Raw genomic sequence first — 13,480 nt, forward strand, 5'->3', positions numbered from 1 at the left:
ACAATGAATAGATCCGTTCTGATACACTGTAATTAACTAAAATTCATATGATTCTGATTTCTTAGATTTTCCCTACGTATTTTTCTGTTAGAGGATCCTATGCAGGATACTACATGACATTCATGGGTCATGTCTACTCCTGGCTGACAGTTTTCTCAGACTTAACTTGCTTTTGATAACCTTAATCATTTTGGTGAGTACTGGTCAGGTATCTTGCAGAATGCCCCTTTAATGAAATTTGTTGGATGATTTTCTCATGATTAGATGAAAACTGTACATTTTGTGGAGGAAGATCACAGAGATATGGTGCCATTCTCATCACATCAATTGATCATAGTATTAACAATAAGTTATCATGTTACTTATTGTATGAGTATTGTACAATGTATTGTATGGATGAGAGAGGTCTCTGGACTTTAATCATCTGACCATGTGACATTTGTCAGGTTTCTCTACTGTAAAGTTACTCTTTTAATTTTTTTGGAAGGAAGTCACTTTAATGGTGCACAGCCAAAAAAGTGGGAGTCATGCTCCTCTTCCTGGAGGTGGAATTTATTTGGAATTCTCCTGCATGAAATAAAATTGCTTCTTCTCCCTTATTTATTACTTTATCATTTTTTATTAGTATGAATCCATGGATATTTATTTTGTACTTTGTGTTATAATCCACTAATACTTTATTTTCTTGCTCAAATTGTTCTAACTTTGGCGATTGAAAATTCTTTCACTTGACTCTTATGCCCTTTGACACAGTCCAATCAATGTGGATGTTTTTATTTTTGAGTACTTCCTTACTTTCTTGTCTACGAGATGCTCTAGGCTCATTTTATGTATTTTCAGCCCCAATCCTACAGTCAGATATTTCTCCAAGATGGAGCCCTGCACTTCCCGTAAGTGCAAAGAAGCTCCTTAATCAGCTACTCCAAACATGAAAACTGTTCTCCAATATCTCAGTTTTTTCTTGTTTACCAAAAACAAAAGGTGGAAAAATGTTTAATAAATGATATAACCAGGAAATGCAAGTTCCCAGTAAAGATTTAATGAGAGATGATTCAGATTTAATATATAGAATGTAAAAATGAGACAAATTGTTTGAAATAATAAATGTCCAGGAATAAGAAAGGCTCTTTGGTTTTCATGTGTATAAAGGAAGCTTGTAAAGACAGAAGATAATTCTGGTTAGGCTCCTCAAAGGGTAGTTACAGGGGGATTAGGAGATGAACTTGGAAAATTTTGAAAGAGAAAATTATGTACACTCACTTGTGGTAAATGAAATAGACGTAATTTTTCACTGATTTATGTAATGACATTTTAAGATATTCTACCTAAAATATTTTTCATTAATTTTTCTCTTTAAATGCTAATTTATAATTTACTTTGCCTAATAAGAACTATTTAATGTTCTCAGACCAAAATCAGCAAGATTTTGAAGTGAAATAGCTGGCTACAAAATAGCATATCTATAATATGATCTGATTTGCATAAACATTTAATTATATTCATGAAAAGATTTTGAGGAATATTTATCAACTTAAATATGGTCATCTATTTCTGCAATATTGGTAGGGTTTTTTGCTTTCTCTCTCTTTCTCTTTTAAAAACATATTTATTACTTTAGAAATTGTGGAAAAAATAAAAGAATTGAACAAATATCTTACAAAGCCAAACACACTATTTTAGTCATATATGTAATTTCTGCTAAAAATTAAAACAGAAAGGATTCAGAGATGAACTAGGGTTTGAGATTAGGTTTGAGGGTAAAGATAGTGAGTTGAAGGGTTGGCCAGAAACAATATCTTTTTTTTTTTCTGAAAGGAAGAACTAATTTCAATTTAATATTTAAAGGCTTGGATACTATAAGCTTTTTCAAAATGTATTTCCCTACTATATAGGTTGGATAAGCATTAAAGGGATGAGAGAGGTCTCTGGAATTTAGAGATAGGTGGTGTTATAGTGATTCATTTTTGGCACCCTTCATGCTAATTCATATCTCTAGCTAAAGTTTAAAGGGAAAGTGGCAAGACCAGGGCAAGTTCATGACTTAGGGCATTGGTTCTCAACTTTTTGATCTCTGGTCCTCTTCATACTCTTTAAAATTATTCAGGAGGTCAAATACCTCAAAGAGCTTATGTTTATGTGGTTTATATCTAGCAATAATTACCATGTTAGACTTATTAATTAATTTATTTATTTTATACCCTTCGTTGTTTATTCTTTTTCATGTCTCAGTGTATAACTACTAACTTCATTCTTTCAGTAACACAAAGGAATCTGAATGTATAAAATTAAGGAAATCATATGTAAAGCCCAAATACTTTATAAAATAGACTTAATAAACCCAATATTATATTGTATTGTTAATTTAACTTAAGGTAATATCTATTTATTAATTCCTCCAATTTACTTATCTCAGTGATAGGTCTGAGAAATATTTTTTCTGTCAGAAGTAATGTCTTCTACTCTCTTCTCTCTAGTTGAATTATCTTGGCAAATCACTCAAATTCTGAATTTTTTAGTTCTCTAAAATAAAAAGGAAATTGCTATTACTTTTTAATTTCCTCACCAATATACTTAAAAGAAAGCAAGTCCATTCAAAAGTATTATGAACATTTCCCACTATATTAATTTTTATGTTAATTGTATTACTGTTGAGGATTATCATGCAATCCAAAGGTTGAGGCCTATTGAAAAGAGAGTTTAGAAGAGAGTTTGACTGAAGTTTGATCAAGGAAAATGTCGTTGGTGTCAGAGGGTGTTCTACTCTGGGGAAAGAAAGACATTTTTACAGAGGCTTGGTAGTAGAAGTCCAGCTGGTGTCATAAATTGTTGGACAAAAACAGTCTCAGAAAAAGGGAATCTTTCTTGTTGTTTAGCAGCCATTGGTTGGTCTATCTGTGTTTAGCAAGAGGGCTGGAAAGGAACTGTCGGAGGTGCTATAAATTCATAGAAGGGTCATAGTGGAAAATGTAGCTCAGAGCGCATCACGTAGAACTTCCATTAATACAATAAATAATCAGATATCTTTTTTTTTTTTTTGGTAAACTCCATGTTAGACTTAAAAAGAAATTTCAAAAACCTAGTTATTAACTTAAAAAAGTAATAAATGCAAACACTTTCACATACATCATGTTTGTATGAAAAATACTTGTAATTTCCAAAATAGAAAAAGATTTAGTGAGAAGAACGACGTGGCTTTACATTTTTTGCATCTCTCTTTACTATCTGACTTAATAAAAGCATTCTCTATGATTCAAGTAGATGAAGCAAATAGGAGGCCTTAGGAGAAGAATGTAATAGTCTTTGCCATTAAGTGTAGATATTCTTCTGTGATGTTACAGAACATTTGATAAGCGGTAATTTCTTAAGGGTCATTTGCAATGAATAATCTGAAATGATATCAAGGAATCTCTTGTACTTTGTTTTTGTGTGTGTGCAACACAGAGACACACACTGATGTATTCATCTACGCCTTGGTTCAATGGGCGCTTTGAGTGGGTCTTTAATCCGTGCCGGATTCTGTAACGGCTGCGTCGGTCATTGGAAAATCTTGGTTCACGGTGTTATGTAGATCTCTCATGTGTCGACGTATCTCATCATGCAACATCAAAAAGTCCCATTTATTAATAGCACAAGTCTCTAAGCTGTGTTAACCCTACGAATCAAACGGCCCGTTATTCTACCAGCAAAAGATGGGTTTATTCGAGAATATCAGGGAATCGCAATTGTGGACCAGGAGGCAGACAGGATTTCCAACGGGCCCTTGAAGAATTGGCACAAAGTTTCAAGAAAGGGAGCGCAAGGGAAAAGGTCTGAAGAACAAGCCTCCACGATCTTGTGGCTACGGGCGGCGGCGAAGGAAGGCGCGGAGCCAGGCTTTGTCCGCGGAGGTGCCGCGGCCGCGAGGAGTGACGGCGGCCCCGCGGCCGTGGGCGGCGGCACCTGTTCGCCCCTGCGCTGGGGTCTGGGGAGTGGGCGCTCAGCGGCCGGGACCTCGAGAGAAGTTCCTTGGAGGTACATCCCTATCTCAGAATTTGTCTACAGACGGAAACGCACGAGATCAGGACTACGGGGGGGGGGGGGGGGGGGGCGGGGGGTTCTGCTAATACATTTTTGACGATTTTAAACGCCCACGGAAGCGTGTGGCAAGGAGACTGCTGGGGCGCAGAACATCCACATTGGTCTGAAACAGCTCGCAGGGAAAGGACTTGTGTTGACAACCCTTCTCGACATATCATCACTGGTGGTGCGCAAACCTGGCGGGCACCGAGTCTCTTGCGCCCCGCAAACCGCGGTCGGCTCAGCAGTCGGGGGCCCAGGGACGAGTCCCTTCGAATCCGGCTTTCCGGGGCCTTTCGCGATCGCACTAAGGCGGGCCCTCGGCGCTTGCCGTAGCGCGGACGGTACCACCGTCTTCTGGGGGGAGAGTCGGTGGTAGCGGAAGCAGGAGCCCGAAGGGTGTGTGTTGGGGGGGAAGCCGGGCGCCCGGGACAGCGCTTGTTTGTCGGGTCCCGTCCCCAGCCCTCCTTCTGCTCCCGGGCCCTCTAGCCGCCGCCCCTGTGCCGTCCGGGAGCGGCAGCGGCCTGGAGCTTCGCCGTGTGTCGGCGGCGGCAGGTGAGCGTCCGGCGCGCGGGCTCCCGGGCTGCGCTGCCCACCCCCGCTTCTCCGGGCGGGTGGCGGCGGCCGGCAGGGGAGGCGGCCTCGGCGCACAGTAATGGCAGCGCTGTGAGCGGGGGAACGCGAGCTGACAGCCGCCGCCGCCGCCGCCGCCGCCGCCGCCGCCGCCGCCCACCTTCCTCGCTGGGTGCCTCGTCCTTGCGTCCTCCGGGCTGCCTCCCCTCCCCTGGCCCCCTGCCCCCGGCCCGCTTCTGCAGAAGGTAACCCCGCCGAGGGCTGGGGAGCCGGGCTGCAGGCGCCGGGAAACTTCCCTTCCCGGTTAATGGGTGGTGGGGACGGGGCGGAGAAGAGTTGGGGGCGAGGGGGGACGGGGAAGGGATGCAAGGGGGCGGCGAGGGAAGACCGAGCCCCGTGAGCGACCCCGGCTCCCCGGAGCGCGACCCCGTGCGCGGCCACCCCGGGGCTGGATCCCGGCCTCCCTCGCCGGCCTGGGCCGCCCCTCCTTTGGCCCCATTTTCTCCCGAAGGAGGGAAGGTGAGGATGCGCGGACTCCTGGCCTGTTGACGAGCTCTCACGGGCACATAGCTCTGTGCTGGGGGTGTGTGTGTGGCGGGGGGGGGGGGGGGCATCCGTTCCTTAACAGCGTGGCAACGAGTGTTTTCACTTTTGTTTCCGCAGACAGTGAGGATTGATAGCGGTGGGGAGGAGTAGCCTCCGGGCGCGCCAGACTTGTCTGAGCACCGGGGTCTGGGGAGAAGCGATCCGTAGCCCCCGCAGAGCCGTGGTGCCCGGGGTCCGCGCCGTTCCCCAGCCCCACGGATGCGTGCGTGGACGCTGTTACTGTTAAGTCACCTCCTTTCCCCCCCGGATTACTATTACCCTTCATGGGCGGCACCGCAGAAGTTTAAATATTGGAGATAACTAGAATAGATAGGGTCTGAAAATATTAGCTTTCACTGTAGGCGGTTTGACCTGACAGCATGAAAATCTTTGAACTCTAATTTTCCCTATATGTGTATTCAAAGTAAAATATGGGAAATAATCACTTTGTTCTTGACTACTACCTAATAGATATTTAAAAGCACTCAGAAAGCTACATCCTACCCTTCAGGGTCTCACATTCCTTTCTGAGACAGAGTAGTTCTACTTTGCCTCTTACCCAGATACGGTGTTTGGAAGACCCTTCTGAAAGAGTCACAGGTGAAATTACAGAGGTACACAGTATTTGTGGAGTTGCCTTTTTTTCTTTTCAGATGCCGTTTATAAGTTTGGGGAACATTTCCACAGTGTGCATGAATATAGGGTGTGAAAAATGTCTTTTCCTTGTATTTGAATGTTCAGATGCATCTGAAATAATCTCACTTCACTCTCTATCCTCTGGTGATTCTCAGTGTTTTCTGAAAGTTACGATGGTTTATCCACGTCTTTTATTCTCACCGGTTTGTCGTTAAATGTTGTAGACATTCGTTAGAGTCCGTTTTGCCTTATTTGTCAGTTAAATATTAAGTACCTGATTTGTATGTCCAGTATTACTGTGTGCATTAGGGATCCAGGACAAATGGTTTCTGCCTCCTGGAGTTTCAGTTCTGGTGGGAGCGGGGGGAGGGACCCATAATACATCAGGAATAAAAGTAATTTCAGAGAACCATTTAGTGCTATGGAGATGGTAAAAGAGAAGTTGTGGTGATTGAGAAGACTCCTTCAGATGCTGTGGTCAGGAAGACCTGTCTGAAGTGACCTTTGACCTGATAGCGAAAAGTCAGAAGGATTTAGCCTTTGAAAGTCTGAGGGAAGAGTGTTCCTAGTTTGAGGGGACAGCGCATGGAAATTCCCAGAGGTGGTACCAAGGTTGGATCAGCAGACCGAAGGAAGTTCAGTGCATGTGGACCCCAGGGGGTGGGGGGACAAGAGGTTAGGTCTTAGCCAGGCACCAGATCTTGTGAGCTCTTACTGTCCAAGGAGCTTGGCTTTTATTCTTTTTATTTTATTTTATTTTTTTACTTATTTGTGATAGTCACAGAGAGAGAGAGAATGAGGCAGAGACACAGGCAGAGGGAGAAGCAGGCTCCATGCACCGGGAGCCCGACGTGGGATTTGATCCCGGGTCTCCAGGATCGCGCCCTGGGCCAAAGGCAGGCGCCAAACCGCTGCGCCACCCAGGGATCCCGGCTTTTATTCTTAAAGTACACTGAGAAGCTATTGGAATTTTTGTGAAGCTGGAAGTGATCTGGGCTGATTTACAATCTGACAGCAGGGAAGATGGGATAAGAGGAGAAAAGCAGCAAAGAGACCAGTTAGAAGGCTGTGGTAAATTAGAGTAGTGACCTGCGTGTTAGAGACAAGTTAAAGATTTTTGAAGTATATTTTGGAGCTAACAGTATAACTTGTGTCTTGCTTGAGGGTGCGGTTGGTTGGGGGCAGGGGTGACTCCTGGGTTTTGGGCTTCTGTTGGAGGATGATAATGCTATGTGTTGACATGAGCTAGTGGTGAGGGAAGCATGTTATATGGGGATAAGGTTGGATCGGACGTGTTAACAGTAGGACCTGTTAGATGTTCAAGTGGAGATGAGAAGTAGGCAACTGAATATACAAATCTGGAGTTTAGTGAAGATGTTAAGAAGTCATTCATTCAACAAATGTTTTTTTCAAGCACGAGCAATGGAGCTGGCAGTGGAGATATAGTAGTGAAAAAATGGGAAAAAAAATCTCTGTCTTCATGGGACTTCAGTTCTAGTGAGGAGAGAGAGAGATGGGGAGTCATCAGCGCTTATATGTTAGTTTATTTATGTTTTAAATAAACACTACATTCACACAATGCAAGAATTAAAATGATGGGGTACAGAGTGAAAATCTCCCCTATTTCTTGTCTCCTGTTATGCCTAGTTTTTGTGGAGCTGAACAGCGTTCCTGTTTTCCTACATACCTTTCCAAAGATAATATTTTATGCACATATAATCAAATATGTACATATTCTTCTCCCGACTTTACCAAAAATGGTACCATACTTCACCTGCCTTGACACCTTGTATTTTTTAGAGGATTAAATACTATTTAAGTTACGAAGTGGGAAGATACCACCCAAGGAAAGAATGTAGAGAGAAGTGGATAAAGCCCTGCAGTAAGGGCTTTCTTACTAAGTAAGTAAGCCCAACATTTTCTTTTTCTTTTTCTTTTTCTTTTTTTTTTTTTTTTTAGCCCAACATTTTCTAAGTTGATACCTGTTCTCTGAGTTTTGGACTTACAGATGTGGAGTTGTTTAAAGAGCTGTTACTTTTTGTGAGACTTCTTAGAAAAGTTTGCACTGTTTCTTTTGTGCTCTACCTTTCTTATCTGCCTGTTCTCTTTATACACTGGAAAAATGTCTGATTATAATTGAAAGCAGTGTTTTCATGTATATACTGTCAATTAAATTCAAGAAAATTGATGACAGGATCAGTCCTGGAATCTTAATATTATAAAGACTTTTGACTGGTTATTGTTAAATCTAGAAAAAACAGGCAGAAATTTGGAATGTTGGGAGATTTTATGACTAGCTATTGATACTTGAGATTTATGATTCAATCTTTGCTCAGGAATCAGTTAATCAAAATATCTATTCAGAGTGATCTGGCTTTTGGCCTGGGTTTGAATCTTAGCAGTAATGTTTCTATTGTATTGCAGATGTTAGCATAATCCTTGTATTACTATCTTTAAGAATACTTAGAGTCATCCTATGTTACTAGTTTGTGTTTGGGAAGGCTTATTGGAGATACTAGGACACTGTAAGTCTTTTGATCCTTAAAAGTTTTGAGACAATGAGTAGTATTAAGATTGTTAGCATCTGCTACAACTTTTTAGGGTGCAATTAAACTCGGTTGATTGATCTACTTGAAGGAGGGGAGATGGAATATTTTTTACTGAATTTATAATGCTTTCTATATTGGTTGACATTTTGATTTTCAGTTTGCTGTCTTCAGCCAGTGACTTGCTACGTAAATTTATCTACCGGTTTCTTTCTGAGATTGTTCTTGATTTAAGAATTGTTTAGTTCAGTTTGATTTTTGTGGTCATTTTTGTTATCTTTAATTCTCTGATATTCTGTTTTGCTGGAGATAGTAAGCAACTAGTTTTTAGGTTGGAGAAATACCTTTGATGAAAAATTATTAATAGTAATTTCTGAAGCATTAGACACTACTGTGTATAAGACTATCATGAAATATGTGTAGTGAGTGTGTTAAGCTAACTTAAATTCTGTAAATATATAGGTGTTAATGTTCTATTTGAAGATTTTAGTTATCTAAATGATTTTCATTTATGTCCTTTAATATCATTAATGATGTTACTCTTATTATTTAATCATTGGATTATAGCCCGATTGTGTGTGTCAGAATTTTTTATCAAGGAGTTTGACAATTCATCGTTTTTGTTTCTCTTACCAGCTGTAAGTTTCTTGAAGGCAGCATCTCTAGCACCTGTAAATACATAATAAGTATCTCTTAATGACTTAAGCCTTGTTTCAATGAAGTTTGCTTTCAAATGATGAAATATTGACTTTACCCTATGTAAATACCTCTTGAATTTCTCAACTTTTAACTCAGTTAAGGGAGAGAATGTATAGGATACTTAAAAAAAATTTTTTTTTTAAAGTTTTGAAACCTTTACCCAGGTACCCAGGTACCTTTCACTCAGCTTTCCCTAGTGTTAATAACTTATGCAACCAGGAAATTAACATTGGTACAATACTATTAACTATAGACCTTATTTGAATTTCTCCAGTTTTTCCAGTAACATCCTTTTTCTCTTTCAGGATTCATCTTCCTAGTCTTATCTGATCTGTGGTAGTTTTTTCTCATCTTTCATGACCTTCACACTTGTGACAGGTGTGTGGTCATTTATTTTGTAGAATGTCTCTCCTTTTGGGTTTGTCTGATATTTTCTTGATTTATTGAAGTTCTGCGTTTTTGTCAGAAATACTGCAGAAGTAATATTGGGTGTAATGTGTAGGACTCAACATTACTAATGTTGAGTACAGGGTGTCAGTATATCCTATTCAAGATGATGTTAATTCTCATGTGGTGGATGTCATGTCTGTTAAATTTCTCTACTTGTCACTATTTTTCTCTTTGTAATTATAAGATATCTTGGGGGAGATTCTTTGAAACTGTACAGATACCACCCCTGTTCTCAAACCTTTGCCCACTTGTTTTCAGTATTCTTTGGTAGATCTTGCCTGTAACAATTACAGTGTTGTTCACTTGACAGTGATTTTATTTTTCTCATTTATTCTTCTACATTTATTAATTGGAATTTTTCTGGAAGGAATAACTGTCCTTTCTTATTTATTTATTTAGTAATTTGTTTATATCAATATTGAGTTACAGATATTTGTTTTATTCTATGGTTTATAATCTAATGCTGTCATTATTTTGCTGCTCAGATTGTTCCAGGTACGGTCTTCAGGTTGGCTCTTTGTCTTTTCAACATGCTCCCATTCTCTTTTCTTTAGGAAAGCTCTTCTTTTCTGGCATGATAACATTTTCCAGTTTCATCTCGTGTTTCTCTGGTGAGACGCTGGAATCAATCACTTGTCCAAGGAGTTTTGGTTCCTTCTATTGGAGGATGATATTTAGAAACCAAGATCTGGATGTGATGTGTGTTTATTGCTACTGAGGTGTCATTGTTCCTAGGCCTTCTCAGCAGACAGAGCTAGAAATACATGTGTATACACGTTAATCCACACATATGCAAGCATCCATGTTTATTTCTGCATCTTTTTATTTATATGTGTATGTATTAAAAACCATGAGTTCATACTGATAGCTCTGATTCCAAACGCTGTAGAGTTTATGCTAGCTGTCCCCCTTTATTTCTAAATATTTTCCGACAGTGAAAAATAGAGCATACTTTTCTTAGAGTCCTAATAGTCACATAAGTAGGACGAAGTTACCAGAATAATGAATATAGCAAGAAGATCCCCAAATAGTCCTGAACCTTAAACATGTTAAGCTATCTTTTAAAATATTTCTTATATTTGGTAAAAGTCTGTATAAACCAAAAGTAATCACATTTTGTCTCATAGTTTTAAGTTTTAATTACATTAAAAAACTTTTTAAAAAGATTTGGGATCCCTGGGTGGCGCAGTGGTTTGGCGCCTGCCTTTGGCCCAGGGCGCGATCCTGGAGACCCGGGATCGAATCCCACATCAGGCTCCCGGTGCATGGAGCCTGCTTCTCCCTCTGCCTGTATCTCTGCCCCTCTCTCTCTCTCTGTGACTATCATAAATAAATAAAATTAAAAAAAAAAAAAAGATTTTATTTATTCATGAGAGAGAGAGAGAGAGAGAGAACAGAGAGAGAGAACAGAGACATAGGCAGAAGGAGAAGCAGGTTGCCTGTGGAGCCTGATGCGGAACTCAGTCTGGGTCCCTGGGATCACACCCTGAAGACAGTTGCCCAACAGCTGAGCCACCCAGGCGTCTCACATTTAAAATTCTCTAGAAAAAAAAAAACAAAAAAAAACCAAAAAAAAAAACAAAAAAAAAATAAATAAAATTCTCTAGAGATTATTCTGCACTGAGATTCAGATACTTTACTTTGCATCAGAACTTGTCCATACGATCTGGATTTTAAACACTTAGAAGAATAGTACCTTTTTTGTATTTTTTTTTAAATTGTGGTAAACCACACATAAGAGAATTTCCCATTTTAACCATTTTTAAGTGTACAGTTCACTAGCAGTAATTGTACTTAAAATGTCTTCACAACTATCATCTCTATTTCAGAACTTTTCATTATTCCAGATAGAAACTGCAACCATTGAGCAATAACTCCCCATTGCCTCTCCTGCCAGCACCTGTTAACCTGTAGTCTACTTTTTGCTTTTATGAATTTATCTCCTTTGTTACCTTATAAAAGGAGGATCATACAGTATTTGTTCTTTTGTGTCTGGCTTATCTTATTTGACATATGTTTTGGGGGTTCATCCATGTTGTACCATGTATCAGGATTTACTCCATTGTTATGAATTATTAATATTCCTTTTATGTGTACTACATTGAGTTCTGTCCACCTTTTGGCTACTGGGAATAATGCTGTAGTGAATGTTGGAGCTAGTATCTTTCCCATTCCCTGCTTTTCATTTCCTTTGGGTATACACCAGGAAGAGCAATTGGTGCTCTCTTCTATTAATTTTGTATTTAGTTTTTTGAGGACCTGCTGAAATGTTTTCCATGATGGCTGCACCATTTACATTCCCACCAGCATTACACAAGGATTCCAGTTTCTCCACATCCTCAGCAACATTAGCTATTTTCCATTTTATGTTTGTTTGCTTGTTGTGATAATAGACATCTTACTGGGTGTGAATTGTTATCTCATTGTAGTTTGGAAATACATTTTCCCTAATGACTTGTGATGTTGAGCACCTTTTCATGTGCTTGTTGGCTATTTATCTTTGGAGAAATGTCTATTTAGGATCTTTGCCCACTTAAAAATGTGTTGTTGTTAAGGTATTTTTTATATACTCTGGATATTTTTTTCTTAAAGATTTTATTTATTTATTCATGAGACACACACAGAGAGAGGCAGAGACACAGGCAGAGGGAGAAACAGGCACCATGCAGGGAGCCCGACATGGGACTTGATCCTGGGTCTCCAGGATCACGCCCTGGGCCAAAGGTGGTGCTAAACCGCTAAGCCACTGGGCCTGCCCATATACTCTGGATATTAATCACTCTTTAGACATGTGAAATGTAAATGTTTTTCTCTCATTCAGTGGATTGTCTTCTCACTCTTGATAGTGTCCTCTGATGCATGAAAGTTAAGTTTTGATGAAGACCAATCATCTATGTTTTCTTTTGTTTGTGTTTTTGGTATCATATCCAAAAAATCAGTGCTAAATCTGATGTCACAAAGCTTTTACCCCTGTGTTTTCTTCTATCAGTTTCCCATTTTTATTTGTTTGGATCGTAAGTATAGATCTTTCTTCCATTTTGAGTTAATTTTTACATATAATGTAAGGGCAATGTATTTTGTGTGGATTATCGGTAGATAGCTTTATGTTGGCACTTTTATGTTTGACTAGCTTGGAAGTTAAATTTTAGAGGGCTAAAAAAGCAGTTATAAAGAAGGTAATTGAGGATTAAGGAAATTGTGTGGCATTATGATGAAAGGAATTGTATTTTTTTCCTATCTGGAACAGATGAACATTAAAATGAACTGCTTATGAGAAAAATAGAATGAAAGAGAGCCTTTTTGATAGACAATATGGGAATAAAGTATGAGAAACAGTAAAGGCATAAAGATTGCAGCAGTGGTACAGCAGTCAGTCTTCATTAGATTCAAAAGCCTGGATGGAAAATTTAAATTATAGAGAAGTGTAGAAAATAAAACCACGTAAATTTAGGATTGCCCAGCAAACTTGAAATGTATTTATATATACTGTTTTTTTATACTGTTTTTATGTTATGCTGATGGGGAAAATGAAATAGCAACTAGCCTAAGATCATACTGTCCTTGACAGAGCCAATTTAGAATATTAGTCTCTTGATTGATACCTTTTCATTTTTGAGACCAGTATTTTCCTGCCTTCCTTCTTTCCTTCCCCTCTTTCTTTCTCATTTTTTTTTCTTTTTTAAAGTAAACTCTAGCTCCCTGGTGTGGGGCTTGAACTCTTGACCTGAGATCAAGAGTTGACCTTGACATCAAGAGTCACATGCTCAGGGCGCTCAGATGGTTAAACCTCTGCTTTCTGCTCAGGTCATGATCTCCAGGTCCTGGGATCCAGCCCCACATCGGGCTCCTGGCTCAGTGGGGAGTCTGCTTCTCCTTCCTCTGCCTCCCTCCTTGCTCCTGTTCTTTGTATCTCTCTGTCTCGAATGAATAAATAA

At 39.8% G+C, this 13,480-nt stretch overlaps 1 protein-coding gene across 10 annotated transcripts in view; it reads left to right on the plus strand.

Moving 5' to 3' along the window:
- CUL2 (cullin 2) overlaps nucleotides 1-13,480 on the plus strand; it is a 166,236-nt gene that overhangs the window by 62,551 nt on the left and 90,205 nt on the right. The window contains exon 1 of one of the 10 annotated variants that reach the window (XM_038529676.1): nucleotides 3,883-4,011. The exons of 6 other annotated variants lie outside the window; for them this stretch is intronic. The gene's annotated coding sequence lies outside the window, so the exon portion shown is untranslated. Of the gene's footprint in view, nucleotides 1-3,882; nucleotides 4,012-4,430; nucleotides 4,612-4,718; nucleotides 4,875-7,650; nucleotides 7,752-13,480 lie in introns of those variants that run through there. 3 more of the 10 variants (XM_038529669.1, XM_038529674.1, XM_038529675.1) reach the window with 3 other exon arrangements.

This window comes from Canis lupus, chromosome 2, assembly GCF_011100685.1.
Source record: "Canis lupus familiaris isolate Mischka breed German Shepherd chromosome 2, alternate assembly UU_Cfam_GSD_1.0, whole genome shotgun sequence".
NCBI classification, from domain to species: Eukaryota; Metazoa; Chordata; class Mammalia; order Carnivora; family Canidae; genus Canis; species Canis lupus.